This window comes from Mirounga leonina, unplaced genomic scaffold (assembly GCF_011800145.1).
Source record: "Mirounga leonina isolate KUSES-001 unplaced genomic scaffold, KU_Mleo_1.0 Mir_101283, whole genome shotgun sequence".
Classification (NCBI taxonomy): Eukaryota; Metazoa; Chordata; class Mammalia; order Carnivora; family Phocidae; genus Mirounga; species Mirounga leonina.
The window spans coordinates 1604808-1623495 of NW_023270096.1; the positions used below are offsets into that span (position 1 = coordinate 1604808).

The window sequence follows — 18688 nt, forward strand, 5'->3', positions numbered from 1 at the left end:
TCTGTTAAGGACACTTGTAGGACTCTATTAACTACACTGAGAGCAAAGGAACCAAGGTTGGACCTGCCACTAGGGGTCTGGTGAAAAATGTAGGTCCTTTATGCCTTACATATGTATAGTTTTTGTTTGGTTGGTTGCTTGTTTTTATGTGTATATCTTAGAAGATAGAGTAGGGAAGTGGTGACTTTAGAGGAGAGAGGAAACTCAATGTGAAATGTAGTTGTGTAGAAAATGAATGGTCTACAGTGGCCATGACTGAGCACCTCCAGAGGGGCCAAGTTGTAAGAACTGGGGGCCATTTTGCCTGAGCAAAGCCAGAAGCTAGATGGACAGATAACTTGAAATGATCACATCAACTAATGCACCTATTCTGGCTCTTAATGTGCCAAGGAGTCTGCCTTCTTTCACTAATAATAGTAAAACTAGTTTCCTTAACTTTTAGTCACTCTATCTCTGTGGAAACTCCTTAGAAAAGCCTGCAGTACTAGAGAAATGCATAGGAACAGCAACTACTAAGCTCTCCACTCAAAACCTTTTTTTTTTTCCTTGTCTCTAGAACAAGCTAGGAGCCTTTCCCCTCTTTGTGGCTTTGCTACTGACTTCTGGGGGGTCAAATTTCACCACCCTCTCTCCCTTCTCTCTGCTAATTTCTGCCCATTGCATAGTTTAAACCTCAGCTCAGATGCTAGCTCTTCTACAAATCCTCCTCAACTGCTCAGCCTACACTATTTGCTCTTCCAGCACTGTTTGCATATCTTGTGCCTGCCTACTAACCATTCCTGAGTATGGATTCTTCTCTTTAGTGCAATTGTAAGCTGCTCAAGAAGAGATATTGCATTGAGTTCCCCTTCTTTTAATCCCCGTACAGTGCTTAAAACCCAAGGATGGCCAGGAAGCCTCCTCTTCCCCTGATGAACTTGGTGCAGGAAGGAGCACCAGGCTTTCCTCTGTCTACTGACTAAAGATGTCTTGCAAGGTTTCAGGTAGCTCATGGGCTTTGAAGACATGTGGGTCAAGAAGTTCACATGTGCATCAGGGCCTGAGATGCAGAAAGAATGCAATGGTGTCAAAAGTTTGAGGATGCTAGTATGATACAATCTGCATCATTTTTCTCTTTGTTGAATGCAATCTAGCAATGTTGTTACATGGAACCCTCACTTCTCTGGGACCTAAGTATTTCTAGCCCCGTTTGGACAGATGCAGGAATTCTGGCTCAGAGAGGCCAAAGAGGATAAGGACCATAGTTAACAGGCTGGTGGAGGCCAAGGCCATGTCTCAACACTTGAAGTCTGCCTCTGCCTGTTTGAGCCTTCTACTCTGGCCCCTGCCACAGAACCTCCGCACTTATCCAGTTAGATTTTAGAAAAGTCTTATCTTTGACTAACTGTCAATACATCCAAATATGGAGCCCTTTTGGGCCCTTGGGAAGCCAGCCCAGGTCCAGGCTCTAGGAGACATCCTCAGGGCCAGGCTGGAGGAGACATCCCCTGAATGTTCAGTTGATTTATCTTGGCAGTTTTCCTTTGGAAACTGTTGCAGAGGGATCAAACTGGAGATCAATAATTCCCAATTCCCAACTCAGTACCTGCTCTTGGGTAGATCTACATGGTAGAGCAAACATTTATTAACTCCTTCCCATCTGTTGATTTATGTCTCCCTGTTCTGTGTGCCATCCAAATAAGACACAGCTTTTTCCCCCCTTTTCTTTTCCTCTTTTTCTGTCTTTTCCTTCCTTTATTTTTTCATGAAGTTACCCTACGTCACACCCAGCGTGGGGCCTAATGCAGGGCTCAAACTCACAACCCTGAGATTGAGACCTGAGCTGAGATCAAGAGTGGGATGCTTAACCCACTGAGCACAGGAGCCCCTACCATATGGTTGTGAAGTTGGTGGTTGCATATTGGAGAAATCAGAGTATCAGCATCATGCTGAACTTGTCCCCTTCCAGGTGACTCCAGCCTGGGCTCATAGAGACTCTTGTTCAACCTCAAAACATGTGCAGGACATTCCTGGAGACCACTCAGCCACCAAAGTTGCTGTTACCGAATGAGGCATCGGGCTTCTTGGTCAGACCATGGTCCACTCACTACTACAGTATCCATAACCCCCTCTCAGTTTCTTGTGCCACAGCTCCTAAGCCAGTATTGTGGGCACTGGTGCAGAAGGAAAAAGGAGATTAAGGGAAAAGAGAGGTGATCAAGGCAGATCTTGGGGGTTGCAGAAAGAAGAGCGTGTAAGTCTGGGCTCTCTATTGTAGCAAAATGGAGGAGGCGGAGCCAAGGAAAAGCAGCAAAAGGAGGGGGGCTGAGACCGGAACCGCAGAGACTTTGCCAACCTCTTTGGCTCCCAAGCCTGGATAGACAGGGTGGATGTTCAGCTGCAGTTTCCCATTGTCTCTTATATGGGCCGCTCCACTTTCTATAAAGGGCAGCTGCAAGAAGTGCCGCCAGCACTGACTCAGAGCTAGTGGCAGAGCCTGGCTGCGCCCTGCCTGCAGCGCCGGCTGGCTTTAGAAACACGGATTTATCCACTGCGACACAAATTTACTTGGAACGACCCAGACTGTGTGGAAAGAGGAGCCATGCTGGAGTAACACTAGGTGCTGCTGTCCCCAGTTCGGAAGAGACGCTGTCTGTGCTCCTCAAGCTACACAGCATTTGGAGCCCGCGGAGTTCGCCCGCTAGACTGCCGAGCTCAGTTCTGCACACTTGCCCACTGTGAGACGGTACAGCAGTTTGGTCTTTTTGCCTTCCTTCTTGCCAGTGTCCCCGCGCTACCTCCCTGCCCACCCCCCACCATCTCAGTTCCTTGTTCCTGGACCCTGAGCAGCACTGGCCCAGCGCTCGGTGGAGACCCTGCCTCACTCTCTCTTCCCCAGGCACTCCCTGACTCAGTAGCTTCAGGACCTTGAGGTTCTTCAGAGGTGTCAAGCTGGATGTCCTGATTACAGAATTGCCCCAAGGGGCTTTCCTGAACCCCAGTCTCAACACTGTGAGCTATGGGGACAAGCTGATCTGAGAAGCTCTAAGTGCACAGAACTGCTTTGATGACCTAATCACCTCCATCACCTCCCAGGTTGTGTGGGCTATGAGCAATGCCACATCTGATGTGGGTTGCTCAATTTGGAATAATGTGCTCTCCATGATGCACAAGCTGCATGACCACATCCTGAACATGGGAAATCTGGCTGACTTAGGTCACATGGCTTCAGAGATGGTATTCCAGGAGGAGTGGGTGCAATTCTGGCTAGTAATAGGGTACACTATAACTGATTTGCTGGAATTTGGGCAATTGGGTCTCAAACAATGTGATTATGAAGTACAAAAAAGTGCAAAAGCAGTGCTTGGACAGGAAGGTGGTTAAGTTTTTTTGTGATTTGGGGTCTGAGCCTTCAACCTGGACCATTTGTGTGGGAAGAGATGGGAAAGGTATGAGAGCTGCAGTGTGAAAATATTTCTTTGGTATTGAGACAATAATCTCAGCAGTTTGGTGAAACAAGGTTTTTACTTGTGTTTTTGGACTTGTAAGAGGGGAAAACTCAGGGCTAAGTTCCTGTGCCTCACTGTGCCCTTTCTATCACAGGTATGTTATCTGTGTAATTCCTTGGTGTTTGAGAAGATGACATGACACCTCAGTCATTTTGCTCTGTACTATTGTGCCTATGTAACTATGATAACCATGGCTGCTATTTCCTTGGACCAACATTGAGTATGTGTTTTCCCAGGCTCTTCAGGTCTTATGAAAGGGTAAGTTCCTCTTCTAGGTAGATGGAAACAGTTAAGAATACAAATGATCTAGTAATATTCTCTGAGTTCCTTGAAACAATCTATGTGAATGTATATGTATAATTTAGGAGGGTTGCAAGATGGTAAAATGCAAACCTTACCAAATCAAATCTTACGTAATAAAAATGCCACCATATTTGATATGGTGTTATGGGAGCAGAGATGTGGCAGTGAGAAAGTGATTTATTTTTAAAAGTGTTCCTCTTCTCCATTGGATAACTTTTTTTTTTTAATTTGCTGTATTGCAGGACCAGCTAAGGGAAGAAAGAGGGAAGGGAAGAATCGGATGAGGGTGTGGCTTCAGGGCTGATGGCAGGTTGAGTCTGGGAGGTGGCTGTGAAGTCTGTGAGTGAGGGCTGAGCAAATGAAGTGGGAAGACAGGGAGAGATTTGAGGAAGAAGGAGTTGGGAGGAGGGCTGGAAGTGATTTAAAAGGAAGGAGGTAGGACAGAGGGTAAGAAGCTGGGAGGGGTTACATTGTTAATCATTTGAAAGGGAGCCAGAAAACAAATGAGGTGGGAGAGACAAGGAGGGAAATGAAAGGGGGTGTGACTGGAACCAGATAAAAGGGGCCTTGGAGGGATCTAGGTGATAGGAGATGGGAAGGGGCACAGGTGAGGAGGAAGAGAGGGAGGGAGGAAAGGAGAGAATGGGAGGAGGTTGAGGGAGAAAAAAAAGGGAGCATGCAGAAAGCCAAGTGGGAGGAAGAATGGAGGAATATGGGGATGCTTACCTATCCATATATGATAAAGGAAAAATAAGTCATGCTTTTGGGCATCCACCCCTTTTCTCCATTGAATGCCCTACTCAGAGACAGAAGTTTTTGATGTCAGTCCACTGGATTCCTCTCTTCCCACTGAAATATTTCTCTAAACACTAACTAAAGTTGCTCTTTCATAAAATAAAATGACACTCATTTGTCAACTGAACTAGTTGGGCACATTACTCATTCACTTACAAAGTCTTTGCACCTTTACAAAAGAATGTCAGTTGATGAGTGGCTAATAAGTAACCTTAATTTGAATTGTGAAATTGGGCTGGGGTATTTTTTCTTCCAGGTGATGCTCTATCCCCTGAAGTCCCAAATTATTCTGATGTGAGGCAATCATTCTTATTTGGATTGTGACCACCTGTGCTGCTTTGCCACATGCCATTTTCCAAAAGCTTTACCAACTGGAGATTGGGTAAGAGGAACACAGGCTGGCCAGTGTTTGGATTTCAGCAACCCATGACCTTGGAAGCCTCATGGACAAACTTATGGAACAGGGGCTCCATTTCAAAACATGGGTACAAAAATAAATTTCTCCAAATTGAAATGTATTGAGAGTACCCAAGAACTCTCAGGACAAGTGGTCGCTAGGCATAGCACTTTCTGTGTGGGGTCCATGGATTTCCTATATGTCATGCTCGAGTTCTGGGAAAGATGAAACTTAAAGCTCCCTACTTTATAATTCTAGTCTTCAGGCCCAGTGCAGACACAGAATAAATATGTCTCTTCCTTAAGGCTTGTCATATAATACCTGTCTGTGGGACTCAGGGTAAAGGCAAATAAAGTTTTTTTTTTTTTTTCTCTTTGACTCTTATAATCTAGAAACGTAACTGAAGAAACTGTCTGCCTCTTCAGTTTCCTGTACACTTCAAAATCCATGTGGAAATATCCTGACCTGAGTACATTTTTGCTCTTCTTTGTCTTGCCATTAATGGTACTGGTGGTTGTCTATGGTCATGTGGCCTAGAAGCTGTGGATCCATAATGATGTGGGAAACAAAGGCAGAAGAAAAATTATTAAATTTTCTTTCTACCTATAGCCCATTGACAAGTCCTTGAAACAGGCAAAGTGACATTCCTCTAGGGATTCAACTACCTTAATGTTAATACTTTGCTAAGAGCAAAAGGCAATCCTAGCCTGACTTCTCCCTACCAGTATCCTGTAAGTCTACTTTAACATGGAAAAATTCCTTTGGAAACTTCCTTTATCTCTAAACCCCCCCAACACATGCATTGGAAATCATCCCCCAAGCATATGGCCCACTGATATACATCTGAAGGGTCTCATGACTAAGGTTTTACTGGATGGTAATAAATGACTTTTCCCAACAATACCTAACCCCTCAAGGTCCCGGAAACCTGGCTTCCAAAATTCCTTAGAGATTTACGCTATCCCTAACCCCCTCCCAATTTGAAAGTATATAATGGGTCACTCCTCATGACCCCATTACAGCTCTTTCTGTCCACGGGTCCTGTCCCCATACTTTAATAAAATCACCTTTTTGCACCAAAGATGTCTCAAGAATTCTTTCTTGGCTTTTGGCTTCGAACCCTAACATTGTCTTTCCTACATCAAATAATGCTGTTGATGACATAAATATCCACACCTACATCTACCAGTGTGGGAAGAAGCAGACCCTGAAGATGCTGATGACTGTGGTGCTTCTCTATACCATCTGCTGACTTCCCCTCAACCTCTATTTGATGCTATTCAAGGAATCCATCTCAAGTTGCGATGGTCTCTACTTTTTCTTCCACTGGCTGGCTCCTGCTACAACCCCTACATCTACTGCTGGCTCAGGGATAGCTTCCAGATTGAAATTCAGAAGGCCATCATGGAAATCCAGAAGATGCTGCTGGATGGAATGGATGGAATCAGCTTCCTGAGAGGGAGCATCACCAACTGAATTCTTCCCCCCACCTCATTGCACTGCTTGGGGGGATCCTAATCCTGGAGTGCCCAAATTCCCATGATTCAAATATTTCAATGAGCTACCCAGTCTCCCTCCCTTCCCAGAGGTGGAAATTTCTTTTCTCTACCCCCCAGTGCCTAGGGTTTAAACTTCCAAGATCACAATAAGTATCCATCTTCAAAATCTCTGAGATAGGGTGGAACCAAAATACTTAGATTTCATTCATTTTTCATGGTGGGGGTGATGAGGGAGCAAAAGGCAAGCTGAGGGCAAAGCACAAGCTGACAGCCTGCAGCCACTCCCCTGGACTCCTGGGTGGGATATGTGTGATATTTCTCAGGCACTCCTGGCTGCCTTAAAACTAAGGGAAGGGAAAAACAAATGGTTAACTGACAAAGATCACAGTCCTGCAGGACACAGTCTCTATCAGTTTACAGATGTCTTAGTGATTTACAAGAAAAAGGCACTCTTATCAATAGCCTAACTTTCAGAAACCCGTAGACTCAATTTCCTGGAGCTCTAACATCAGGGCTTCCATAGTGATGTGGGCAACAAAGCAGAAGGAAATGTAAATAAAATTGAATCTCCTTATAACCTGCAGCCCACTGACAGATACTTGAGATAGGCAGGGTGTAACATCCCTCCAGGAAACTCCCAACTATCTTAATGTTAATGCCTTCCTAGAAGAAAAAACAACCTTAACTTGACAACAGCCAGACCTCCAGTATCCTGTGAGTCTTCTTTAGTATATGAAAGTCCTTTGGGAAACCTCTCCTTTGCTTTATCTCCCCCAACTCCAAAGTATACAATCAGCCATTCCTCACAAACCCAGTGGAGTAGCTCTTTCTGCCCATGGTTCCTTTCCCGTGCTTTAATAAAATCACCTTTTTGCACCAAAATGTCTCAAGATTTCTTTTTTGGCCATAGGCTCTGGACCCCATCAACACTCCAAAACCACATTAGAGGGAATTGAGGGAAGGGTTGATAACTGTAGGATGATGACCTTGTGAACTACCATATGTATCTTACTTGCTCTCATTTTCTTCTCTGCCTTTTCTCTTGCTCCCCTTTCCTACCCTTTTCTCTCTCCCGACTGTAAGTAAACTGAAGATATTAGATGTTTCTCCATCACTCAAAGGAAAGTTACACTTTAACTTGGGTCTCTTGAATTCCATCTCTGATTCTGGCCATTGTTGCCTTCTCCATTCTTTGTGTACCCACCTGGCCATGGCACTTGTCTTCTGATATCATAGACATTGTCTTAGGAGCTGCAAGAGCCCCCAGAGGTTCTTACTTGTATTTTATTTAAATGTAAAAGAGAGCAATACCCCTATTGTGCCCAAAATATTCCCAGGGAAATGCCAGAAGAGTATAAAGTATAGTTCCTGAAATTTTATTGGGTGCTCTGGGAATTTAGAGGACCTTATAAATGCAAGTAAGTTATATCTTATCTCCTTACAGAAGAGTGAGAATGAGAAATCTTACAGGAAATGACAAGGCAGTTAAATGGCTTACCCCATGTCACTTGGGTTAGATTCCTAAGTTTCAAATAGAGTAATTTGGTGATAGCTTCCCTTCAAATGTAGTAACAATTCAAGTGTTCAAGTTAACTCAGCAAAATTAAAAAAAAAACCAAAAAACTTCATGTTTCTTGACCCCTACATTTAATATTATACTTTGTTTCATGTAAATTTGTACTATATAGTTTTGCCTTTCTTTTGCCTGAAGAGAGAGGAAGAGTAATGTGTTCAGTGTTGATTTAATTGTTTACATCTCTCTAGCCTATGAGGATTTCAACTCAGCAGGAGAGAAGAGGAAGAAGTAATTATCTAATCCTCTGCCATTGCCTTTCATCTGGAGACAATGCTATTAAGGTGTTTTGAAGGGTATAGCTGACTGTGTGTGTCAGGATGATGCCAGGATAGGGGATGGAAAATCTTCTTTTCCTCCCACCCTCTTTCCATGTCTCTTTCATTCCCCTCCCCCTCTTCACTTTCTTTCCCCTAATTCTGCCAGTCTGTATTATCCCCTCCTCTTCACTCCTCCTCCCTTCTCCCAATTCTCCTCTTCCCTTTTCTCCTCTCCTTGCTCCACCTTTTGCCCCTCCTCTTCCTTCTCTCACTTCCTCATTCCTCCTAGCCTGTCCCTTCTTTAGTGCCACTCATCTATTTTTCCTTTGTTCTTATTTCTCTATTATCTAGTTGTTCATTCCTTACTTCTTTGAACTCTGATGTATAGTTTATTTTTTTCTTTTTTTTTAAGATTTTATTTATTTATTTGACAGAGAGAGAGACAGCGAGAGAGGGAACACAAGCAGGGGGAGTGGGAGAGGGAGAAGCAGGCTTCCTGCAGAGCAGGGAGCCCAATGCGGGGCTCGATCCCAGGACCCTGGGATCATGACCTAAGCCGAAGGCAGACGCTTAACGACTGAGCCACCCAGGCGCCCCTCTGATGTATAGTTTAAACTACTGCTTCCCCATTGCATTCTAGATATTCATCAATTCCCTCCCATAATTGCTCCCCTCCTCTTCTCTGCTCCTCTCCTCTCCTCTCCTCTTCTCTTCAGAATTTGGATTTCTCTTTTACCCTTAGTGAAAGCCTAGGGGATTGGGAAGCAGCTGCCTCTGCCTCTGGGAAGCAGCTGTCTCTGCACTGCTCCATAGGCCTCTGTGTGGAATGTGTGATAGAATGACTGGTTGTCACTGATTACATTTTTCTTTTTATCTTCCTCATTCAATTGTAACAATCAAAATGTGACTGTCCATTATGCCCTCCTAGGGGATAGAATGGCTCACTTTAGGATCATAAAGGAAATTGTACAGCCGTAGGCCATAGCTTCTGTGCCTTTTGGGAAGTTATTACCATGCAGTGACCCACAAGAACATAACCCTGTTCATTCTGAAGGAATTATACCCAGTTCAAGCATGTTTCTTCTCTAGCCGCTCATTTTTTTTTCCAAACTCTTTGTTTTACAGCATTTTGGCTATTGCTCATTTTCTTCTCCTACTCCCTTTCCAATAGCCACCCCCAAAGAAGCAAAATAACTTCTAAAAATATAAAACTGTAGAGAGCAAAATGGAGTCTCTCCTGTTAAGCAGGAGCCTGTGTCAAGCAGGGACCTATGTCATGTGATGACACAAATAGGAAAAGTACTGCAGCTACAAGATATCACTAGGACCAGCATCAGCTGGCAAACTAGAACTGATAACAAGCAGAACCAGAGGAGGTCTGCAGGGGCCCAAGACCTATTAAATCAAATCCCTTTAAAAAGGGAACGATTTTGGCAGCAAACTGTCAGACTCTTCAGACATGATCCCTCTATGTCTGACCACTTAAAAAAGGCAACTGCTGCCAAAGGCTCTGCCCAATTGATCTCTGAACAGAACCAAGATCCTTCACTGCTTGAACATAATAAGCAGTAAGTGCCAAGAGTTGACCCTGACCAGAGGCCTTCTCTCAACTGCGTGCCCACAGACTGACTTCACGTTTGATTTGTTAACTTCCTACATCAGTTCTGTTATCTTGTTTGTTGCGTGGTTTGTTTTATGTCCTGCTCTGTGTGCTGTGTAAGAAACCAAGTTTAATCACATGGTGAAATGTCATTGAGTTTGGAATCTTGAACCTGCTTTATAACTGTAATTTAATTGCTTTATGACTGAATAAAGCTGACATTGTGTAAAGACACAACTCATGCATGTGCCATCATAGCGTGCTTATGACAATAACTAAAAACAACAACAATAACAACAATAGATTCTTATCAACACAAGATATCTGTGGAGATTCTTGGAAGTCCCAGGCTTCAGACTTTTGCTGCTGCCTTTGCTGTCAACTTCATAGCAGCTACACTACCCCATTACCTTTAGCAGTTTTGAAAATGGGTTATCATCATTTGGTTAGAGTTTATATGTGTATCTGCTTCCTCTTCTTTTTCCTCAACCATCTTCTCTTTCTTCTCCTCCCTTAATCATTCTCTTCTTAATGAGGATATATTATTTTTTTGTTAATTTCTTAAATTTTATTATATTATGTTAGTCACCGTACAATACATCATTAGTTTTTGATGTGGTGATCCATGATCCATTGTTTTTGTATAACACCCAGTGCTCTATGCAATATGTGCCCTCCTTAATACCCATCACCAGGCTAACCCATCCCCACACCCCCATTCCCACTAAAACCCTCTTTGTTTCTCAGAGTCCATAGTCTCTCATGGTTCATCTCTCCATCCAAATCCCCCCCCCATTTTTCCCTTCCTTCTCCTAATGTCCTCCATGCTATTCTTTATTTTCCACAAATAAGTGAAACCATGTGATAATTAATGTTCTCTGCTTGACTTATTTCACTTAGCATAATCTCCTCCAGTCCCATCCATGTTGATGTAAAGGTTGGGTATTCATCCTTTCTGATGGCTGAGTAATACTCCATCGTATATATGGACCACATCTTCTTCATCCATTCATCTGTTGAAGGGCATCTCGGGTCTTTCCACAGTTTGGCTATTGCAGACATTGCTGGTATGAACATTGGGGTGCATATGGCCCTTCTTTTCACTTCATCTGTATCTTTGGGATAAATACCCAGGAGTGCAATTGCTGGGTCATAGGGTAGCCCTATTTTTAAATTTTTGAGGAACCTCCACACTGTTTTCCAAAGTGGCTGTACCAACTTGCATTCCCACCAACAGTGTAAGGGGGTTCCCCTTTCTCCCCAACCTCTCCAGCATTTGTTGTTTCTTGCCCTGTCCATTTTTGCCATTCTAACTGGTGTAAGGTGGTATCTCAATGTGGTTGTGATTTGAATTTCCCTGATGGCTAATGATGATGAACATGTTTCATGTGTCTGTTAGCCATTTGTATGTCTTCTTCAGAGAAGTGACTTCATATCCTCTGCCCATTTTTTGACTTGATTATTTGTTTTTTGGGTGTTGAGTTTGAGAAGTTCTTTATAGATCTTGGATACCAGCCCTTTATCTGTAGTGTCATTTGAAAATATCTTCTCCCAATCTGTGGGTTGCCTCTTTGTTTTGTTGACTGTTTCCTTTGCTATGCAGAAGCTTTTTATGTTGATGAAGTCCCAAAAGTTCATTTTTGCTTTTGTTTCACTAGCTTTTGGAGATGTATCTTGAAAGAAGTTGCTGTGGCCAATGTCAAAGAGGTTACTGCCTATGTTCTCCTCTAGGATTTTGATGGATTCCTGTCTCACATTGAGGTCTTTCATCCATTTTCAGTTTATCTTTGTGTATGGTGTTAGAGAATGGTCGAGTTTTCATTCTTCTGCATGTGGCTGTCCAATTTTCTCAGCACCATTTATTGAAGAGACTGTCTTTTTTTCCATTGCATGTTATTTCCTGCTTTGTCAAAGATTATTTGACCATAGAGTTGAGGGTCCATATCTGGGTTCTCTATTCTGTTCCATTGGTCTATATGCCTGTTTTTGTGCCAGTACCATGCCGTCTTGGTGATCACAGCTTTGTAATATAGCTTGCAATCGGGCAACAAGATGCCCCCAGCTTTGTTTTTCTTTTTCAACATTTCCTTGATCATTCGGGGTCTTTTCTGATTCCATACAAATTTTAGGATTGTTTGTTCCAGCACTTTGAAAAATGTCATTGGAATTTTGATCGGGATGGCATTGAAGGTATAGATTACTCTGGGTAGCATAGACATTTTAGCAATGTTTATTCTTCCAATCCGTGAGCATGGAATATTTTTCCATCTTTTTGTGTCTTCTTTAATTTCTTTCATGAGTGTTCTGTAGTTCCTAGAGTATAGACCCTTTACCTGTTTGGTTAGGTTTATTCTGAGGTATCTTATGGTTTTTGGTGCTATTGTAAATGGAATTGTTTCTCTAATTTCTCTTTCTACAGTTGCATTGTTAGTGTATAAGAAAACAACTAATTTCTGTGCATTGATTTTGTATCCTGCCACATTCCTGAATTGCTGTATGAGTTCTAGTAATTTGGGGATGGAGTCTTTTGGGTTTTCCACATAAAGTATCATGTCATCTGTGAAAAGAGAGAGTTTGACTTCTTTGCCAATTTGAATACCTTAGATTTCTTTTTGTTGTCTGATTGCTGTTGCTAGGACTTCTATTATTATGTTAAACAGTAGTGGCGAGAGTGGGCATCCTTGACATGTTCCTGATCTTAAGGGAAAGGCTCTCAACTTTTCCCCACTGAAGATGATATTCACTGTGGGTTTTTCTTAGATGGATCTTATGAACTTGAGGAATGTTCCCTCTATATCTATACTCTGAAGGGTTTTAATCAGGAAGGGATGTTGTATTTTGTCAAATGCTTTTTCTGCATCAGTTGAGAGGACCATATGGTTCTTCTCCCTCCTCTTATTAATGTGATCTATCACACTGATTGATTTTTGAATGTTGAACCACCCTTGCATCCCGGGGGAAAATCTCAATTGGTCATGGTGGATGATCCTTTTAATGTATTGTTGGATCCTATTAGCTAGGATTTTGTTGAGGATTTTGGAATCCATATTCATCAGGGATATCGGTCTGAAATTCTCCTTTTCGATGGGGTCTCTGCCTGCTTTGGGGATTAAGGTAATGCTGGCCTCATAGAATGAGTTTGGAAGTTTTCCTTCTGTTTCTATTTTTTGGAACAGCTTCAGTACAATAGGTATTATTTCTTTTTTGAATGTTTGGTAGAATTACCCAGGGAATCCATCAGGCCCTGGACTCTTGTTTTTTGACAGGTTTTTGATCACTGCTTCAATCTCATTACTGGTTATTGGCCTATTCAGGTTGTCAGTTTCTTCCTGTTTCAGTGTTGGCAGCTTATAGGTTTCCAGGAAGGCCTCCATTTCATCCAGATTGCTCAGTTTATTGGCATATAGTTGTTGATAATAATTTCTAAGATTTGTTTCTATTTCCTTGGTGTTGGTAGTGATCACTCCCCTTTCATTCATAATTTTATTAATTTGGGTCCTTTCTCTTTTCCTTTGGATAAGTCTGGCCAGTGGTTTATCGATCTTATTAATTCTTTCAAAGAACCAACTTCCAGTTACGTTGATCTGATCTACTGTGTTCCTGGTTTCTAATTCATTGATCTCTGCTTTAATTTTAATTATTTCTCTTCTAATGTGTGGCTTGTGCATTGTTTGTTGCTTTTTCTCTAGTTCTTTAAGGTGTAGAGTTAGTTGGTGAATGCAAGATTTTTCTATTTTTTTGAGTGAGTCTTGGATGGCTATGTATTTCCCCCTTAGGACCGCCTTTGCAGTATCCCATAGGTTTTGGACTAATGTGTTTTTGTTCTCATTGATTTCCATGAATTATTTAAGTTCTTTGATTTCCTGGTTGACCCAAACATTCTTGAGCAGAGTGATCTTTAGCTTCCAAGTGTTTGAATTTCTGCCAGATTTTTCTTGTGATTGAGTTCTAGTTTTAAAGCATTGTGGTCTGAGAATATGCAGGCAATAATCTAAATCTTTTGGTGTTGGTTGAGACCTGATTTATGACCTAGTATGTGGTCTATTCTGGAGAAAGTTTCATGTGCGCTCGAGAAGAATGAGTATTCTGTTGTTTTAGGGTGGAATGTTCTGTATATATCTATGAGGTCCATCTGGTCCAGTTTATCATTCAAAGCTCTTGTTTCCTTGTTGATTTTCTGCTTAGATGATCTGTCCATTGCTGAGAGTGGAGTATTGAGTTCTCCTACAATTAATGTATTGTTATCCATATGACTTTTTATTTTGGTGAACAGTTGGCTTATGTAGATGGCTGCTCCCATGTTGGGGGCATAGATATTTACAATTGTTAGATCTTCTTGTTGGATAGACCCTTTAAGAATGATATAGTGTCCTTCTCTGTCTCTAACTACAGACTTTAGTTTAAAATCTAATTTGTCTGATATAAGAATTGCTACCCCAGCTTTCTTTTGAGGTCTGCTGGCATGGAAGATGGATCTCCATCCCTTCACTTTCAGTCTGGATGTATCTTTAGGTTCAAAATGAGTCTCTTGTAGACAGCATATGGATCAGTACTGTCTTTTTATCCAATCTGCAACCCCTGTGCCCTTTTATGGGAGCATTTAGGCCATTCACGTTGAGAGTGATTATTGAAAGATATGAATTAATTGTCATCATGTTGCCTGTGAAGACATTGTTTTTATAGATTGTTCCTGTAAATTTCTGTTGTAGATCACTCTTGGGGTCTTTCTCCTTTTATAGAACCCCCCTTAATATTTCTTGCAGGGCCAGCTTAGTGGTCACATATTCTTTCAGTTTCTGCCAGTCTTAGAAGCTCTGCATCTCTCCATCCATTCTAAATGACAGGCCTTGCTGGATAAAGTATTCTTGGCTGCATGTTCTTCTCATTTAGTACCCTGAATATGTCTTCCCAGGCCTTTCTGGCTTGCCAGGTCTCTGTGGATAGGTCAGACGTTATTCTGATGTTCCTCCTTCTGTACGTAAGGAATCTCTTCCCCCTAACTGCCCTTAAGATGGTTTCCTTGTTTCTAAGATTTGCAAGTTTTACTATTATAGCTGGGGTATTGGCCTGTTTTCCTTGATCTTGGGAAGGGTCCTCTTTGCCTCAGTGACACGAATGTTTGTTTCATTCCCCAGATTAGGGAAGTTCTCAGCTACGATTTGCTCAAATACATCTTCTAGTCCTCTCTCTCTCTCCACTCCCTCCGGGATTCCAAGTATTCTGACATTGAAATGCTTCATGGTGTCACTTATTTCTCTGATTCTATTTTCATGGATTCTGAGTTGTTTTTCCCTGGTCCCCTCTTTTCCCTTTTTATCTATTATATTGTTTTCCAGGTTGCTTATTCGTTCTTCTGCTTCAGTTACCCTAGCTGTTACATTATCTAGATTGGATTGGATCTCATTGATAGCATTTTTAAGTTCTGCCAATTCAGCTTTCATTTCTGCCCTTAGAGACTCTATGTTGCCATGAATTGATTTCTCCATTCTAGCCATTGTCTTCACAATTGCTAGCCTGAATTCTATCTCCGACATCTTGATTATATCTGCATCCATTTGTAAATCTGCAGCATACATCATAATCTCTGAGTCTTTTCTATTTTGGGGGTTCCTCCTGTTGATGGGTGTTTGAGGGAATGTATAGAGTCCAAATTATTGACCAGAACCCAATCAAGATGCCCCTGTTTCTGGGGACCTTAGGGTTGCTGGCCTCTTGTTTTCCCAGGTTGTCTTCTGGGGGAGGGGCCTGCCACACTGTTACTCAGGCAACCCTGTTTGGGTGGAGTTGCCCTGCCCCCCTGTGGCGGAGAATGGGCTCAGCAGGAATCAGTTTTTGGGGCTTTTGTTCTCTTGCAGCTTTCCCTGGTGGCTTTCTGCATCTCTTCCACAAGTCAGAGCAGAAGAGACTGTTTCCAACCCTCTGCCTCAGAGCAGAGAGACCGCAATCTGTTCTTCAGTGAGCTCTCCAGGCCACACTGTCTCTGTTTCTGTCCATGCTGCTATAAACTGCAGCATCCTGGGTTGTGCACCCCTCCGCAGCACCCGCAGTCCTGCCTCCAAGTCGGAGCGTATCTCTGCCCTTTGTGCTTCTAAAACTGCCAGCTGCTCGCAGTTCGCCCACGCGACCCCGCTGCTCTGGTTTCTGCCCCAGGGGCTCCCCTAAAGTTCTTTCCCCACCGCTACCGGTCTGTGAGTCTGTGCCCTGTCCCCAGCGTGCGAGGCTGTTGCTCACCGGCGGTGTAGGATCCCCATGGTCAGGCACCCTCTCGCTGCCGTTTATCCTCCGATATCTGCCCGCGGAGTCACGGCTCCCTGCTTCGTTCCTCAAAACAAACCACCTGCGATATTCTGCTTGTAGAGATCCAGATCTTCTTACATCTCAGGCTGGTTTCGTGGGTGCTCAGAGTGGTCTGGTAGATAACCAGCTCAATTCCGGGGACCAGTTGAAATAGGGTCCCCTACTCCTCTGCCATCTTTCCTTCCCCTCTTTATGTTTATTATTGATTGGTTTATATATTTGGGTGCTCCCAAGTAGGAGGCGTAAATATATACAATTTTTAGATCTTTATGGATAGTCCCCTTTATTATGATATAATACTCTTCATCTCTTGTTACAGTCTTTATTTTAAAATCTAGTTTGTCTGATATAAGTATGGCTAATCTGGCTTTCTTTTGACACCCATTACCATGATAGATGGTTTTCTATCCCTGCACTTTCAATCTGCACATGTCTTTAGGTCTAAAAGGAGTCTCTTGTAGGCAGCATATAGATGGATCTTGTTGTTGTTGTTGTTGTTGTTTTAATCCATTCTTATTCCCCATGTCTTTTGATTGGGGCATTTGGTTCATTTACATTCAGAGTGATTATTAAAAGATATGAATTTAGTGCCATTGTGTTACCTGTAGTGTTGGTGTCTCTGGTGATGTTTTCTGTTCCTTTCTAGTCTTTATTGCTTTTGGTCTTTTTTTTTTCTCCACTCAGAGTCCCCCTTAAAATTTCTTGCAGGACTGGTTTAATGTTCATGAACTCCTTTAGTTTTTGTTTGTCTGGGAAACTCTTTATCTCTCCTATTCTGAATGACAGCCTTGCTGGATAAAGAATTCATAGCTGCATATTTTTCCCAACCAGCACGTTGAATATTTCCCTCCACTCCTTTCTGGCCTGCCAGGTTTTGGTGGACAGATCTGCTGTCAACCTGTTCTGTCTTCCTTTGTAGGTTAAGGACTTTTTTCCCTTGCTGCTTTCCGGATTCTTTCTTTGTGTATTTTGTGAATTTGACTATGGCATGTCTTGGTGATGGCTGGCCTTTGTTGAATGTAATGGGAGGTCTCTGTGCTTCTTGGATTTTGATGTCTGTGTCTTCCTCCAGATTAAGGAAGTTTTCAGCTATAATTTGTTCAAATAAACCTTCTGCCCCTTTTTCTCTCTTCATCTTCTGGGACTCCTGTGATATGAATGTTATTCCATTTTAATAAGTTACTTGAGTTCCCTAAGTCTACCTTTGTGATCCATTACTGTTTCCCTCTTCTTTTTTTTTTTTTTAGATTTTATTTATTTATTTGACAGAGAGAGACACAGCGAGAGAGGGAACACAAGCAGGAGGAGTGGGAGAGGGAGAAGCAGGCTTCCTGCTGAGCAGGGAGCCCAATGCGGGGCTCGATCCCAGGACCCTGGGATCATGACCTGAGCCGAAGGCAGAAGGCAGACGCTTAATGACTGAGCCACCCAGGCACCCCATTTCCCTCTTCTTTTCAGTTTCATTATTTTCCATAATTTTATCTTCTATATCATTGATTCATTCCTCTGCCTTATCCATCCTCATTTTTATGGCATCCATTTGGATTTTCATCTGGGTTATGACATTTTTAATTTCAGCCTGACTAGATTTTAGTTCCTTTATCTTTGCAGCAAGATATTCTCTAGTATCTTCTATGATTTTTTCATGCCCAGCGAGTACCCGTATAACCATTGTTTTAAATCCTAGTTCAGACATCTTACTTATAATTGTATTGATTAAATCCCTGGTTGTGAGTACTACCTCCTGTTCTTTCTTTTGGGGTGAATTTCTCCATTTCATCATTTTGTCCAGAAAAGAAAACAAGAAAGAAAAACAAAAAACCAAAATAGAACAACAACAACAAAACTAGATCCTGGGTGTGTTTTGGTCTGCTTGTGAAAAGAAACTAGTTGTGTGTGTGTGTGTGTGTGTATAGTTTATATATATATTATTTTTAATGAAAGCATGCAAAAATATATATTGAAATACGGTACAATGAAATAAAATACAATGAAAGTAAACATAAATAAATATATATAAAGTATATACATAAAAATAAAAATAATTATAGAACTAAAAAGAGTTGAAAAAATAAGAAAATACATGAAAAAATAATAATAATAAATAAAGAATAAAAGTACAAATAAGGTTAGATCTATTTTCCCCTAGAACTGATGTTTTGCAGCCCTCTATGATTAGTAAACTTTGTGTGAGTGAGTTGTTTGTGCTGGTCTTCTGGGGAGGGGCCTGTTGCACTGATTCTCAGGTGGACTTGCCCTAGTGGAAATGCACCTCCAGGGGGCAAGGAGGCAGGGCTTAGTGTAAGCGGTGGCTCCAGACTCCACTAAGTGGCACTTTTTTGTTCCCTGAAGGCTTTCAGCACTGATGGGTGAGATGAATATGGTGGTGCCCTGCTCTCTAGCCCTGGAGTTGAAAATTCATGCCCCCCTACTCTTCCATGAACTCTTACAGAAGAGCAATCATTCTTATTTCCCT

General features: G+C 42.2%; 1 pseudogene; it reads left to right on the forward strand.

Annotated features, from left to right (window-relative positions):
* Positions 1 to 990: 990 nt before the first annotated feature.
* On the forward strand, positions 991 to 6613 carry LOC118013527 (annotated as a pseudogene).
* Positions 6614 to 18688: the final 12075 nt, after the last annotated feature.